At 37.2% G+C, this 16326-nt stretch overlaps 1 protein-coding gene across 1 annotated transcript in view; it reads left to right on the top strand.

Annotated features, from left to right (window-relative positions):
* Positions 1–16326, top strand: part of LOC5574311 (protein gustavus) — a 756279-nt gene that overhangs the window by 676397 nt on the left and 63556 nt on the right. The gene's annotated exons all lie outside the window — the stretch shown is intronic.

Raw genomic sequence — 16326 nt, 5'->3', positions numbered from 1 at the left:
CCTGGAAAAGGTGCTATACCATTAGAGTTGCTGTACCGTTCTCAAGAAACACGGAAGTTCTATCAAAAGCTCTACGCATCCCGCAACGGCTTTTTGCCGCGAGCCGGGATGTGCAGGAATAAGGATGGGAGCATCTTGACGGTTGGATGCGAGGTGATCGAAAGGTGGAAGCAGCACTACGGTGAAAACTTGAATGGTGCAGATGATATAGGCATAGACGTTTGAATATCGAAGGTGATGGCTTCGTCAACACTGCGGACAGTGGAAACCTACCAGCTCCCTCTATGGGGGAAGTTAAGGATGCCATTCAACAGCTCAAGAACAACAAGGCCGCTGGCAAGGATGGTATCGGAGCCGAACTCATCAAGATGGGCCCGGAAAGGTTGGCCACTTGTCTGCATTGGCTAATAGTCAGAATCTGGGAGACGGAACAGCTTCCGGAGGAGTGGAAGCAAGGCGTTATATGCCCCATCTACAAAAAAAGGCGAAAACTATCGTGCAATCACTATCCTAAACGCCGTCTACAAAGTGCTATTCCAGATTATCTTCCGTCGTCTATCACCTATAGCAAACGAGTTCGTGGGAAGTTATCAAACAGGTTTCATCAATGGTCGCTACTCAACGGACCAGATCTTTTCCGTTCGGCAAATCCTCCAAAAATACCGAGAGTACCAGGTCCAAAATGGTACACTTACTAATGCTTTACAAGAAAAGAGTGAGCACCACTCAATTCCTTGTAATTTTTTGCTTGAGATATCATATTTTTCATCGCTACCGAATTGCATCCGGTTTTCCTTTCTTCCAAAATAATACACTGTGCACAGGAGAACGCATTATGTGTGGTAGTTAATGTTATATGCTGCAGATAGGAAGCATTCAGTCAGTGGTGAGTCAAAAGAGCAGAAGCACACAAAAAAACATATCACACATAAAATGCAACGTTGCCGATGTCGAATTCTGCGACCGACGAGCAATCAACCATCAACGATGACGAAAAACTCGTCGCTCTTTCTCCTGTGGATGACTGTAGTATGCTCGCATTTATGCTCGGGTCGGGTCGATATGGTGGCGATGACGACGACGAAGACCGAGGATGCGGAGAGGATATGAGCGATTAAAGGGAATGGGAAAATGTGCCTCTCGCTTGCTGGTTTGGTGGTGACGGTCGCCTCGGCTGGTTGCGTACAATCGACCGGCCGCTCGGTCGGTTCAATTCCTGGCGGACGCTCTGCGCGAGAGAGGGTAGTGAACCGCACACAAAACGCAGTCTCGACTCGACGGGGGTAAAAGGATCGATCGGGGCACACATTGTCCTCTTTAGGCACTACCACCACCATCACCATTACGGACGGCGTGTATCGAATGGTGTTCAAATTCAATGATGTTTGATGCAAAAAAAAAAGTCGACGGGCATAAAGCAAGCAAAGTGCGTAGGGGAAAGGTGGATAAATGGACGTTTGGAACTCAAGTGGTTAAGATTTTGAAATCAATTTTGCGCTTAGCAACAGATTGGAAGAATGAACCAAATATGCGATTTGAAGTTTTAACGAGCCTGCACATATAAATTTGTGTTCTAAATAATGGTAGTTGTGGTCGGCTTTTATACAAATATAGTCAACTCTTTTTCAGTCGATGTTGAAGGGAACATAGAGTAAGAATAATACTTACCGTTTTGATTCATTTTACGGACATTGTGCATCGAGTTAGCCATGAAAACCAACTATGGTTCTCTAACCAATTTTGGTTCTCTTACCAACAATGGTCCTCTAACTCGATATCGAGATACAAAATATCGAGTAAGCGACTGTAGTTCAATACTTTGGCATGATGTGATTTTATTTTATATGAGCGATCGGCATAAAATGTTTTGCAAAGTAAAAACTACGGGTATACTAAATTTTGTTATCTGAAAATTAAAATTGTCCAAAGTACCTGATCAGAAGCTGAAAACCTAGTGAAATCGTTTAAATAGTACTATTTTGATTCATATTCCTCACAACTTCTAATTCCGGACACTCTATTTTGTACGAGAAACATTTCACACGAAATGTATCAATTCTTGTCGTTCAAAAGTTCTCACTTGCGAGGCTCGTTTTTTTTACGCATCATGAATGTCTATAAGAAAATATAATGCACAGTTTCATTGGATGTGTCTTTAGTGGTTTGACGATTTGAATTGATGATTTGGCGTTTCTATTTATGTTTTTCGTAAGCTGACTGGAATTTGAATAAAAGTGTTCGAAATGTGAGGCAAAAGTAAGGAAACGTCCGGAGTAAGGATCATGAAAATTCATCATATTTCTATTGATTTAGAATTAACCATGTTGCTGAATCAAAATCTTTACCCTACATTCGAAAGCTAAGTATTTTTAAGGCTTGATAACGTGGAGGAACTATACAGAATGATTTATTATATATATATATATTGTTTATTACTTATACTTCACTGAGGCCTTAAGTGTCCTGTAATATGAATCAAAAGTGTTGTAGTATTTATTTTTTAAATTGTTGTTCAGCGATAGATTTGTAAAAATTAGCCTGATCATACATTTTAGCTTGGGTTGAAATAGTTGAAATGATGAGTAGAGAAAAAATAAATAAAAACTCAATATGGCAAATGTTAAATCTTTAAATCTACTAATATTTAAAACGATACTTACTTTACTTGTTTAAGAAAAACTCGAATTTTGTGATAATGAAATTGAGCATATTTTTAGGACTCTGAAAATTTTATGCCGTTTGCTCATAGGAAAACAAAGTTTCAGCCTGCTAAAGTTGAGCATGCTGTATAAAGTTTGACTTTTACTAGAGTAATGGCAAAATTACGCAGATGATATCAATTGACTTGAAAGTATTTAAATTCTGGCTAGTAAACAAATTGTACCTAAACATATCATCTTAGAAACGTATTACTACATTTTTTAAAGGTTCCTTTGTATTTCAAGAAATATAAAATTAAGTATTCGGAGGAATGCTATCGACTGAAGGAACTGGCAGTGAGCTGTTATTGCCGTTGCAGTCAGTATACATCAAAAGCTGATTCGTTTCAAATGTCCGACGTTTCGATGTATTTAACACCTTTTTCAAGGATTTTAAAAATATAAACATTTAGGTACATATATATCAATTGCTCAAGGAATTTTACAAGTCTTACAGAAACAATTGCTTTTTCGTCAGGTAGCTCTAACTGTCGATCAATGATCATTACACATTTCAACATTCAAATAAACTTCCTTCAAACATCATTTATACTAGGTCAGAATGTTCCAAATTAATATAATTACTGGCACAAAAAAATACTTAGTTGGAAAACATTGATTCTAATTCAATTTTCTTTGTCGTAAATCTACTTGTCCAACTGTCGTTTTGTTTTCAATTAGCAACTCTATATTGTTTGCAAGCCAGCTATCAAGTTTGGTTGTATGTTGTTTGTTCTCGATCTTCTTCAAGTAGGGTAGATGTACCAATAGTGGAGGTACTAGGCACGATTGAACTTCATTTAACCGCCTAAATTCAAGAAGCGTAATTAATGTACATGTAAATGATGTAACGGGAAGTAACGGCCATTGACCTAATGAGAAAAATGATTTCATCGCAGTAATCCATGGAATGTCAGTGAAAAATAATACCTCCACTATGGACCGATGCACGCGTTCATTATTTGACGTTTGAGCGGTGCCGTGTTATTTACGTGACCATGGCAACGAGTGAATTCGACACCGCTCAAACGTCAAATTAGTGAACTCGTGCATCGGTCCATACTGTTTCTTTAGTTGCGGTATATTTTTAATTTGTGTTCCTATAGTTGCGGTATCCGTTATTTTCTTATGGGATCCTCCACTATAGGAACACTTTATCGCAACTATTGGTACAAGTAAGAAAAGATTTGGCAATTTAAGTGATATTTCATCACTATAGGAACACCCACAACTAAGGGAACACTTACCCTAAATGGCGTTTATCTCTCTCTGTGTCGTTGTGTTCTCTGCGGTTTATACAATATTTCAGTTGTAGGTATTTCAGACAATAGGGTAACGACTGTTTATTTTGTTCTCAAACGCTAACAGTTGGCGCCAGCGGCAAAAATTACAGACAACAACCTTTCGAACATTCAGTTTCTCTTACCGGCCGCCGAGCGACGACACTGTTGTTTGTATGTCTCCCACTGATCGCGCTACGCTGGATTCTCAAATTTCTCAAACTTTCAACACAAGCGCATGTAAGAATGGTAGTCAGAGAACTGTCAAAACGTATGAAAAATAATGAAAATCGTAAATTGCTTGCAATTAGGAAACTGCATCAAAAAAATAGTGATTAGAAATCAAGTGTAAAGTGAATAAATAACTTTTTGTGTTTAGTTCATCTTCCGTGGTGCTTTCTTTGCTTCAGGATTTCGTTTTTACTACCATTGAAAAAGAGCCATCTATTGCCTTTTCAGTTTTGAATATCGCCCTATTCGCGATCCCGTCTACTTCTTTGATTGATTAACTCCTGTCTGAGTGACCTCGGATAATGGTTACGCTTTAGTTGCTTATCGATGAATTTATCCACTGCACTGTCTGTTAAGTTTGTGCTTAACTTGAAATTTCACATTATTTTCATAGGAATAAACATTCTTTAAAGCAAAAAGCTTCACAACACACAATTCGACAATAGTTACGACAAACAACATTTATTTAGTGCAGGTTAAATTGATTTTTTTGCTTCATCAGGAAGAAATAAAATCGTGTGATACGGTGATCAATTTCACCCGAATTTACGGTACGTCGTTTCTACTTGTGACGATTTGGAGGTTTAAGCATTGCATAATGCGAAATGTGATTTGTTTATAGGGTAGATGTACCAGTTATGGACATAGTGGTTCCCTATTTCGCCACACGTGATAACTTTAATGTCTTAAAATTTCAAAACTTTTGGTGAGTTGTAGTGGTTCGATTTGAAATATATCTTGTTGTTGAAATATTCAAAAAGATTTAAAATGTGAAAGTTATCAAAATTTCACATATGGCCAAATAGGGAACCACTATGGCCATAACTGGTACACTTTACCTACCTAAACCCTGGTCAACTGGGCAAAACTTAATGCTAAAATGTTATCATTCTAAGTGGTTCGGGATTAATATTTGTATCGTGCTCTAAAATGTTCGGATGTAAGTGAGCAAACAGTACTATTTACTTCTTTTCTTTATTTCCAGGTATGCCCAGCTGAATCCGCTTGTACATTCACAGGTATGCGGAAAATTTTACATTCAACAGGTATGGGGAAAACGGCTATTAAATATTTAGCCGTTGTCATAGATGGAATGTGAATTTAAATTTACAAATGTTTTTAAAGTAATGTCTAAATTAATGACAACATTTATGCACATCACATTTATATTAGCATGAACCAACAATGTCTGTAGATTTTTTCTTGCGCTGTAAATCCAGCATTACATTTTTGGGACGGACGTCTCTCTCACGAGTCATTCAAAAATCAACTCTCGAAAGTTAGTGAACAAATCACGGTTCTCTTCGAAAGAGTCACGATTCACCTGAACCGCGCACTCTTTGAAAGGGTGCCTGACAAGGGATAATATTTTTAAGTTGATTTTATTGTTGTCAAGTACAACAGTCAGGTACAATTAGTTGGAAAAACTATATAGAAAAATAGAATTAAAAATATTAGTGAGTGAGTAAGTCACCCACGATTCTAATACGTTTCAGCAAAACAAAAAATACTGATCATCTATCAATATCAATTTTCAACAAAATGACAGCTGTTGTGCTGAACACTCAGCAAAGTATGTTTTTGTTTGATTTTGAACTGTAATTGGAATATACTTACAAGAGTTCTGTTTGATCTTTCGACCTTGACGCTTGCTCCTGTGGAAGTGGGTGACGAGGGCAGGATCAAACATGTCGAGCGTAGGTCGAGTATTGAAATGAAAAAGCGCCACGGAACGTTAGTAGTGTTTGATCTATTGATCGAGTCGCTTGCTCTTGTGTGGGCGAGTGATGAACACTTATTCGGGGTACAATGCATTAATAGAATTATATCGTGAATCCGATTAGGCGTTATTATATCATGGATCGCATCACCAACCATTGGTGACTCCCAGATCTTTACCTTATCCCACTAACCCAATATCCTTTCCATGACAACTGTGGAGATGCAGAGGTATACTCGGTCTCTAGTAACAATGGTTGTCTAACATTCCTTCCCTTCCCCGATGACCGTAAGGACGTGGCCGGCGCCGTTATTGACTTTATAAATTTGAGCTCTCGATTTGTGCACATTGAAGAATGGTAAGGTAATCCCAAGCCCCATTCATAAATTCCCTGTGCAACTTCGATTGTTCTGGTCAATCACGGAGCAGCAACTACGAATTGTATGGTCATCTATGCTCATGCTCATGCTCATGTAATTGGAATATACTTACAACATATCTTCTATAGCCTATTATATAACTTAACCAATAGTTTATTTTATCTACGCAATTTGAGACCACCCAAAATAAATAATTAAAACATGTGGAAAAATATGTTCGTTCTGATGTTCCAACCATTTGGTGATTTTTGGCAATAAAAATGGACTTCTAATATGAGTTTAGTTCAATACAACCACACGGTGAATTTTAAAATTGATTACTATTTGCTGGTTTTTTGTAAAATAGATTGCTGAAAGGCAGTTCCGAGTATCAGTAAAACAATGGTTTACTAAAATGGCGCTAAAAGATTAATAGAAAATTTGGAGTATGTAGTGCATTCCTCCCTATTCTCCCCACATGCAATCGTCGTCAGAGACGGTGACGACGGGAAGGAGAGCATCGATCGCACAAAAAAAAAAACAACCAGTGAGAGGCGACCGACTGCGAACTCCTCAATGTTCTCATACCAAGCCAGCGAGCCAGCATGCGACCGCTTCGACGACGACAACGGCGAGCGAACAATCCGAAATGCACATTGAAGGTTTTTCCTTCCTCCTCGTTGTTGAACGTTGTGCGCTTATGTTGTGAATGCTGCTGCTGCTTCTGCGTTGGTTGGTAACAGAAGCCTGCTGAATGGGAGAAGGGGAGACCAAAGTGAAGGGAACCGTCAGCCGGAGTCGTATTCGTCGTCGTTGAACGAGTGAGCGCATGGTGGAAAGCTTTTTTTTGCTTTCGTCATTAGTCTCGGTGTTGGTCGCGGAGAGCTTTCAAAGTTGTTCAACCAACACCACGAACGCGGCGAATGCAGCATATTGCTGCGTTTGAGTAGACTCAATAGACACTTATGCTCTCTGGTGTGCTTTGTTCAGTTGTCGTTCAATGACGCACTCATTACCAAACGAATTGGGTTACTGTTTGGATGGAGTGGAGTTCGAAAACGGATTGTAATCAATTACATAGTTTGTGTTTTGAACTTAAATAATTTGAATTGAACATATGTTTTACATTTCGATTGATATGATCTAATCAAACCTATTTCTACAAGTGGAATGATAATACATGCCGCTTGTATGGAAACAGCGTAAATAGATTACACTGCGGAACACGATTTTGTCTCAAGCACGAAAATACCGCTATTTACCAAATTAACCCCTCTACCGGAAGCTTGATTTTTTACCGCAAGAAAAAAATTCAAATCGCGATTACTTTTTTGTTTCTCGGTATCTTTGCACCATTTTTTCACAAGTTCTTAAAAAACTCTTCTAGTTTGAGGATCCGTGTCGATATTGATGATTGGTGATCTGGTTTTAAAGATATTTCAATGTTCCTTGGGGGACCGACATTTTCCATACAAAATGTCTTAGGCGGCCATTTTGTTTTACGTCAACTTATCTAAAAAGTAAAATGTGGGCTATACAATGCCATGTAATAAGGAGCTACTCTGAAAAAATCATACAAATTGGTTAAGAATTCTTAGAGATATCTGAAAATTACGATATGAGGTTTTTTGAAGTTTTCAAGATCTTTATTTGGTCAGCTTGGTACCAGCAACATAAATGCTAATTACTCAAAGACGGCTGCTCCAAATTGCTTAATTTTTTCACAACATACTCTCATTTATGTATTGTTCCAAAGAGTGAACATCTGAATACGTTAAAAAATCTGTAGCCTAAGATATATACGTGGGTTATGATTAAGCGTCGGTCCCCCAAGGAATTTCGGAATATCTTTGGATCCAGATGACCAATGATCAATATCGACACGGATCCTCAAACTAGAAGAGTTTTTTGAGAACAAGTTTGCCAGCTTGTATTGCAAATTATTTGCTTAATTTACCACAGAATTGAAACTTCATCTGTAAAACAATACTTTTTAACAAAGTCCATATATAAGTTAAACAAAGCCTTTTGTATGGAGACTGGGAGCATGTTGAAAAAATCGATTTAATCCAAATTTGTTCGCGCAATTTCAACTAATTTATATCTAAATTGAAAGTCTAAGTCCTATTCTGCATGCTTGATGGATTAGATCACAAAAAAGTTTGATAAATCATGTTTCAATCTCATGTAAACATCAGTGAAACCATTGTTTTATACAACTTTGGCGACGTGTAGCTAAAAATTGTGACGCGCTGGAACGTTTCTGAAAACGGCATCAGATTCAGTGACTCAAAATCTACTAGAGACACATAATTTGATTCTTGAGACACGCAAAAATGTAATTTTTGTTACGCTGTGTTACCCGTAACATACGGAGTTTCAGCTATTCCATGTTGGATGGTAAATGGTACCGCGTAGATGGATACTCGTAGTTTATGGGACTTCAGTTCATTCAAGCGAGTGCTTGAATAAGGGCGTAAGTCGAATGATCGATTTATCTTCATCGATTCTCTCTTCTGTTAATAAAGGTGACTAGTGATGAAAAGTGGCGAACAGTTCTGCTGAACTGGAACAAAAACAAAACAAACGCTCCCTAGCGTCAGAGCGCTCGTTTACTCGCATCTGTCGTGCTCCCGAGTAACCGAAGGTAAAGTGATTCGTGTACGCGTTCGGAACTGTTCAGAGTCATATTGTGCTTTTGGGAAAAAAAAGCTGCTTCCCCGTCGAAATTTATGGTTCCCAAGGGTTTTTGACTACAGACTAGTAATTTACCGTTGATTTTATGGTAATACAATTAATTTATCTGTCAAAACCATGATAAATCACACTTTGCTCGGTTACATGCGAGTAAACATTCCCGAGCTAGTTGCTTCTTATATTGACATGTTCTCCCGAGCAGACGGATGCGGATTAACTCACACGTAGCCAGTTCGCGAGTCTGTGATGTTTGTTATGCGTTGGTATACACTCGTGAGCTGCTTCGTGATGCGAACTTTTCCACCACTGAAGGTGACAAGAAGCGGGCTGGTTGGCATTTTTTCACTTCAGGACGCTTGGCAGCGATGCTATCTTGCGTTCTGAGGTGAAAAAATGATGACAAACCCGCTTCTTGTCACCTTTATTAACAGAAAAGAGGATCGATGAAGAGAATTCGATCATGCGACTTACGCCCTTATTATAGCACACGCTTGAATTGGTTACAAAACGGTGAGAATCACATACTTTAACCAAAATGAAAACGATGGGGATGCATGGTAGCTCACATTTTAACCATAGGAACCAATGATACCAAATCCTATAAGCTACGAGTATTTCTCGTACATAGAAACCATCGAGTCCGTCCTCATGAAAACAGCATACACACAGGTCTCCTATAAGACACTGCCACTAGTTTCCTCCCACTGCAATCTCTCAGCTGTTTTCAATCGGGTGAAGCTATTTTTTTTGTGACCAAGGCATAGTATGAACCAAATTTCACAAGATTCAATTGAACGACAGCTGAGAATTCGTGGAATTCGCGGAAAACATTCGCCTAAATTATCAACGAAAGAGAAAATCGACGATAAGACATCGTTCACTACAGATACAGTGACAGGCATAAACAAAGATCATTTTGCCGTTCTTTATACAAAGTTTTGAAACTTGGATCTTGACTCCTAGAACTTCGATTGATCTAAAATTTCTACCGCCACTAGAGCATTTGCGATAACTTTAAAGTGGGTGATCAAAATGCTGTGAACTGTTTACTGCACAAATTGCGGTAAAAATTTCAGCCCAATCGGAGCTTTAGGAGCCAAGATCCAAGTCACCAAATTTAAATGATCTTTTTCTTCGTCGGTCACTGTACACCGTTATGGAACCAAATAGGAGAAATATACCAATGAGCTCACATCCCATAAATTACGAGTCTCCGTTTACGCTGTTCAGTAGCCTACATGTAAACGCTTGAAACTATCCTACATAGATACCATGTAGAGAAAGTTAACACTTCCTTGTCAGTTTCGAAGAGTTGTCATAAATTTGTTCTAACTGAATGGAACGCAACTTTGCAACCTAAATCTCGCGTTTAGTATCATAAAGGCGTATCTGCATTGATCTATTTCTCTTCGTCGATTTTCTTCTGGAATTAGTAAACAAAGTTCATACGATTTTCGTCGAATTTTACGATGCAGCATGATGAAGGACGGTCAAAACATAATCGGAGAAGGAAAGCATTGTTATTTAGACCGCCTTTGTTTTTTATTACTACAGACCGAAGAGTCTTCTGCATCTCCACAGTTGTCAAGGGAAGGATATTGGGTTAGCAGGATAAGGTAAAGATCTAGGAGTAACTTATGGTTGATGGTGCGATCCATGATGTATTCATGATATTTATTCGATAAACACTTTGCATGCCGCTTTGCAACCCTCACAAGAGTAAGCGGTACGATCTAAAGCTCAAGCGAAGCGTCCAAAGGATCAAACACTACTTTCAAAAATTTCCAGTCAAGGAATAACCTATGAGCTAAACAGAAAATAGTCCGAAAGGGTTATTGGGTTACCACAGAGCAAGCATTTTTCTCAAAAGTTTTTGGGGCTAGAAACAACTTGAAACTGTCTGATCCGAAAGGCTCGTTGGGCCAAAATTATTATAAGACTGAGAAGATCATTAGATTCGAAGTATAATACATAATTGTGATGCTAAATTTTAATAATGGTCTCCCTTCCCGAGCAAAGTCCAACATAAAAAAGAGCAAGCTGAAAACATATTCTGTTATCAGCATCAAGTTGATATCATAAATTGATATCAATTTGTCACTGAAACATTCGATATCATATTTTGTTTTTGTTCTGCTATCATTTTAAATTTTTGGTAATGTTTTCATTTTATCTAATTATAAATTTATTCGTGCTACATGTATAGATACTATGAGAATATAATAATGAAGCGTTTATTTTGTCTCAGACTCGTTTCAATATCAATCGAAAATATGTACATCTCAACGAGTTTTCAATTTACCCTCCATGATAGCAGAAACAGTTTTCAATTTGCTGTAACTGATAGCAAAAATAGTTTTCTATTTAATTTCATGGGAATATTTTTCTGCTCTCAGTTTTGATATTTTAACCGTTAAAACGACCAAAATGACAGCAAACTGAGTTATCAAAATTCGCGACATCACAACATCAAAATTAGTTCTCAATATGATTTCAAGCTTTACTCGGGTTGTTAAATTGAAAATTGAGTCGCTCGGAGTTTTGAAAACATTTTCAATAAAGAGAACGTTTTTGACAATTCTGGGGTCCAAAATTGGAAAACGTGAGAACTTTCATCGAAAAATAATAAAAAAAATAGGAAAGACCTTGACAATTATTGAATTATTACATCCCCATCAAGAATCTTACACACTGAAAACATCTCTTCGTATTTTATCCAAAATCCATTTCGTAAAACAAAATTTCTGTAAGTCAGAAGAGTAAACAAACTTAAATTCCACTCAGAATTGCCTCGATTTACACTTCCAACGTATAACTACTAACGTTTTAATTTTCGGAATCACGACCCGAAATCAGTAACCAAGACAAAACACTACTTCAGTCAATCTTTCACTGCACAGTGGTTACGAAATCAGATATACACGTAAAGATGCAAAGATGTTAAGAGATTTGGAATGAAAACTGTCTTCTACAAAGTTGTTAGTATTAGGCCGTTTGCTTGGTGTTATTCAAAATTAGAGAGATCCACATTTTCATGGAAATGAAATAGTCAACTTTCTTATTTGTAGAAATTATGATATACATGCTTCATCAAAGTTGTAGTCCATTCAACTTCAAAAACCTTTTTGAAGAAAAAAAAACCAAAAAAGATTTTTGTTACTCTTAACTGACCGATTTATAGCTTTTTTCCTATGTTCACAAAGGGTTGTCCATAGGAAGCTGGTTTTCTAGCTCCTGCGTTTTCAATTCTAATCAACGAACAACTTTTAGATCTTTGCAAAATACGTAATTTGGTGAGTCAAGGAACTCGCTATCTCTCAAAAACAAGCCTACTTTGATTGTGAATAACTCTGTTTTGGGAAAATAAACAACATATCATCTAGAACTTGGGTGGTCCACATTTTCACATACATAATATGATCAACTTTCTTATTTGTTTATACAGGTATAGGTACAGTCTCTGGCAAAGCTGTTGAACGTCAAATTTAAATCAACTGTGCCCAAAAAAAAGTTACTCTGTAGCTAATAATTTGACCGCTCTAAAGCACTTTTACCAGGTCGTAAGGTGGTCCAAGAAAAGTAAGTTTTTAACTCTAGCTTTTCTAATATTAACTTCTCGTCAAAGTATGGGAAAAAATTCTAACTTAAGAATATGCAAATTTTCATACAGAAACATTGTTTGTATTATGTTTTAGAGGCAGCAACTACCTCCACTCACCAAATTACGCATTTTTTAAGGTCTAAAAGTGGTTCATAGATTACTTCGACGAGATGTCAAAATTAAAAGAGCTGGAATCAGAAAACCAGTTTTGTACGGACCAACCCTATGCGAACATATGAAAAAAAGCTATAAATTGGTCTAATTAATACAATTTTTTTAAATTTTTCTTGAAATTTTATGGTTTACAAGTTGGCTAAGGCATGTATACCATATTTTTTACAGATAAGAAAGCTGGATATTTCATTTCTGTAAAAATGTTGTCCGCCCTAATTTTAAGTGGCACCAAACAAAGGGTCTTTCTAATACTTGATAGAAGACAGTTTTTGTCTAATGTGTTACTATAAATCTCTAAATGCATCTTTAGACGTGAATCTGCTTTCTAGGTCATAGTGCGCTGGTACAATAATGCGGTAAGTAATTGAGCAAACCGGTGTAAGTTTCATTTTGTCATTGAATTTTTGTGGGAAAATGATATGCAGAAATAAGGTTTTATTTTTTTTGTGATTTTCGTTGATTTGAAAAAGTAATCGAGAATTGTTTAATACTACGAAACTGATCGTTTGTTCTTCGAAATCTTTCGTTGGTTTCGTAGACACATTTTGTGAAAAACGTTACGACTGAAGCCAAAGGAGTTGAGAAAAAGCGCGTGTTTCACGAATCCATTTACCGCTAGGTGGATCTTTACATAATTAAGTAAATTAACTGTAAAGAGTTCGAAGTTATGGATCAAATTTGCTGTTGAGAATTCATTCAATAACTAACCTGGAAAACCTAGGCGAACGTTCTTTAAGAACACCGTGGAAATGCGACAAAAATTAAATAAAGTCGCTAGTATTACTCTAAGAGCTGATTTTTTCACCTTCGCTTAAGCAGTAAACCACATTCATCTAAATAGTTAAACTAACTTTAAGGCCTAAGCAGTGGTGAAAAATCACTAATAAGAAATCTGAAAAAAATCTACTGAATTTTCTATGTTAATATCTTACCTTAAATTATCCAGATAATACTCCTGAGATTTTTTTTTACCAACGCTTCCAGTGGACGATTTGCCCTTTGAAGAAAGCACCACACTAGACAACGGACTAGCATGCAACGCCCAGTGGCACAGTCGATATTCATTTCTGACAAATGTTGTCTAGCCTGAAGCGGGAATCGAACCCACACGCCTTGACTCGATGCTGCTAAACGCTTGGTAACACTAACCGCACGGCCACGAAGCCCACCCATCATTTTGACTCTGATTTTGAGATCGAAAATAAGTTTCTATAACTAAAATCTTTGAAACATTACTTTTTCAGTTTAGTAAGCTAATCCAGAAATTTTCATCAAATTCAGAAAAAAGCGACCATTTGTGAAAAGTAACTTTAGTGACTTTTTGTTGCGAATAGTGACTATATAGTGACCAAAATAGTGACCAAGTGTGTTGAAAGTCTCGTAAATAAAGCTTATAATAATGTGACCAAGTCACTGAAAAGTGATTCGCTACCAACCCTGTTATTGGTATCGAATATTCGATTAAATAGTATATTTAATTTGCGAGAAAAAACTTCAATTTTATTCTGGATTTTTTAAGATCAGCTATTGCGCTAGGCTAGGGACCTGCAGTTTTATATTTGTAAATTGCAATTCTCGCTGAAACCAGGCCACCATCGGCACACAATAATTCCAATTTCATGTCACTGATCACTAGTAAATGCTGAAACTATAGGGTGGTCCTTTCGGTTTTCTCAAATTGGTACCCCTCGTACGCCAGATAGCTAAACAGTTTGCTTTTTTTTCACCATTGGCGAAGCTGTTTTGAGTTCTGAGATATTCATCAGAAACAGAAAGCGGAGAAAAAACTATACAAGAGAGCTACAAAAACTAGATATTTAGTTCTACGATTTTGACGTATATGACGAGTGCAATCAATGCGAACATATTTTTAAGTACAACAAAGAAACAAGTTTTTAATCGTTGGTGTCTTCTTCGAGTCTATTGAAGAATAAGAGTATTTATTTCGCCATCTTGATTTTAAGTAGCAGTACGAGTTTTTCACCTTGTTGGCTCTAATTTCTAATTTCGAGGCTACAGCTAAAAACAAGTTACGTATACTCCTCAATTTATTTATTTTTCATGGCATAACGTTCCTACTGGAACCGAGCTTGCTAGTCAGCTTTATTAGTTATAAAAGCAGGAAATTGAATAGGATTTTTTTAATAATGATTCTTCGACATATCCTTCGAGTTTAAAAATAATGAATCAATAAAACATTGCCATAAGTGCCATTTACTTATAGAGGCAGGCGAGAAGCAGGCTTTGTTTCAATATGGATGTAATGCCAATACTTTGAAAAAGTATCATTTTGAGGTTGAAAAACCTATCAAGAGCTATGAATCGAGTTGTCATCAGAACAGAGGGAACACAAACAACAAAGCAAGCTCGCTCATAGCCGTTTGTTCCAACTTTTGCGGATAGGGATACAAAGCAAAATTGTCATGACAATCACAGGGCGCAACATTGTTGCAAACTTTTCAACCTGCGATTAATCTGATATTTTAAACACAACCTAAATTTATTTTATGGACGCTGTTCGATAATGTGTCAGTGCTTACTAAGTACTCGAAAATTGCAATGCGAAGCCCAGAAAATCGCTGCGCACGTGGTGATCGATCATTGTCATGTTCTGTTCAAGTGGTGACAAACTGATGTTGCGGAATAAAATTGCTGCAACAACCACAAATTCTCTAGATTTCTCAAGCACAACCGTCTGGTTCTCTAGATTTGTGCTCTTGAAACTTCGGGGTTTGGCTACGATGCATCTTTACCTAATTTAGCATCGATGATAGTTTTAAATATTTCATTACATATCGACCCAAAATCGCACAAAATTGTAACAAAAACAGAAAAAATAAATAAATAAACTATAATAAATATATGTAGAAAATCAAACATTTTGCATTCACTTTGACGAAAGTTCCAAAACACGCCGAGAGTTTAATTTAAGAATGGACAATGATGATAATATGGAACGACCATCAGCAAAATAGCACTGAAGTAATATGAGAAGCAATTTGATCAAGATTGTACTATTGTTTTGAGCACTCAGTCTCCTGTATGAAGAGCCAAAAATGATTGTACGCACCTGCAAGCAAAGATACTTGCAAGAAAAACCGGCAGGGGATAAGAATTTCTTTCCAGACGAAAGATGGGGGTTCAGATTGCCGCAGCGTAAACGCACAGAACCCTAAGCTTATAAGCAGGCTCTGTCTCAATTGGTACGTAACGCCAGATAGAAGAAAGAGAAGACAATTTTCAGGTACAACTGTAAAATTAAGCCTTTGTTTGACAGAATTGTCCCAAAAGATGGAATCGAAGAACCCGCACTCAATCCACGAAATGTCAACAACAGAGAGGAGGTAGTCCCAGGCTCCTCATCCAAATCGCTTCAATCGTGTGGGCATCTTACCCCCAATACCTCTAAGCCAATAAATTACATGAACTTGAAAATTTTAATAGAATTCCTTACCGGAAGTAATCGTAAAAATCTACCCAATTACTTATCGGATAATTCTCGTCATAACAAAAAAAATAGCCTACCTCCAAGAACAATTTGCAACCGTCCAGTACACTGCAACGT

Source organism: Aedes aegypti, chromosome 2 (genome assembly GCF_002204515.2).
Source record: "Aedes aegypti strain LVP_AGWG chromosome 2, AaegL5.0 Primary Assembly, whole genome shotgun sequence".
Lineage (NCBI taxonomy): Eukaryota > Metazoa > Arthropoda > Insecta > Diptera > Culicidae > Aedes > Aedes aegypti.
Note: the sequence above shows the minus strand (reverse complement) of the source record. Positions and strands in the feature narration are given on the sequence as shown.